This window comes from Galeopterus variegatus, unplaced genomic scaffold, assembly GCF_000696425.1.
Source record: "Galeopterus variegatus unplaced genomic scaffold, G_variegatus-3.0.2 Scaffold1585, whole genome shotgun sequence".
Lineage (NCBI taxonomy): Eukaryota > Metazoa > Chordata > Mammalia > Dermoptera > Cynocephalidae > Galeopterus > Galeopterus variegatus.
Window position 1 is genome coordinate 316,177 of NW_007727696.1, and position 1,051 is coordinate 317,227.

Consider the following 1,051-nt stretch of genomic DNA (forward strand, 5'->3'; position numbering starts at 1 on the left):
ATTGTGAAAAATTAAAGTTGTTGTGCAATACTTAATTCAGACATGTACCACAAGTTAATGGTAGACTAACACTGGGGGTGGGGTCTAGGCATCATGCTTTCGTCAGCATACTCTTGAGCTTTTAAGTCTACTATGTCTGAACTGTGGTTTCTCGTTTATCCTTTTTTTCCTTAGTTGGACTGTAATGTATGGTCTGTCAACCTGTGAATCTTTAAAGTATGATTCAGGTATTGTTGTATTCTTTACTGTGTAATAAAAAAGTTTAAAAAAATTTGTATTCTCTGTCTCCCTTATCAGTGTATTCCCTGGCTGTCCACCCAGTGTCCATCCTCCATGGTGCTGAAGCACATCTGTAGAGTTTACTCAGCTACAAAGCATGCCTCTGTGACATGAGTTATCTTATCCACGACTGGCGAATAGGGAATGATGTCAGAACAATGCCAAAGTCAAGTTAGTTCACAGGGGATGTTTCCCAGGCAGGAGGAGCCACAAGAGTGAGAATTCTCCTTCCACAGGAGAGGAGAGCTGGGCCTGCACAGCTGAGCTGCTGTGTGGACAGCAGGGGCCCTATAGGCTGTATTTTGAGAAAATTAGAAAGGCGTGCCTACACCTGGGTTACACTACAGAACGCTTCATCCTGACCTTATGAAGCGCTGGCCCTCAGCAGGTTGCTCAGCTCCCCTCACACACCTGGATGGCAGATTCACTGATGCAGAGCTGCTCTCACACCTGCCGTATCTCCTGTCTTCCTACAATTAAAAATCACTGGCATTTTCACTCTTGCTTTTGTACGTTGGTAACATCTACTGTAGCTGTCTCCACCTGGGCTGGGAGGTCCGAATTATCCCCTCTGACGTTTTTTCATGCTCTAATTATAAAGTTGGTTACAGTTTGAAGACCTAACCTTCCTCCCCTATCCCATGAACCCTGTTAATTTTTATTTTCAGACGCAGAATTTTTTTAAAGTAATGTATATTCTGTCTTGTAGAAAAGATTCCTGTATTTTGTGAATATTCTCTTTATGGGCCAAAAAATAGTTGCAAAGAATCAA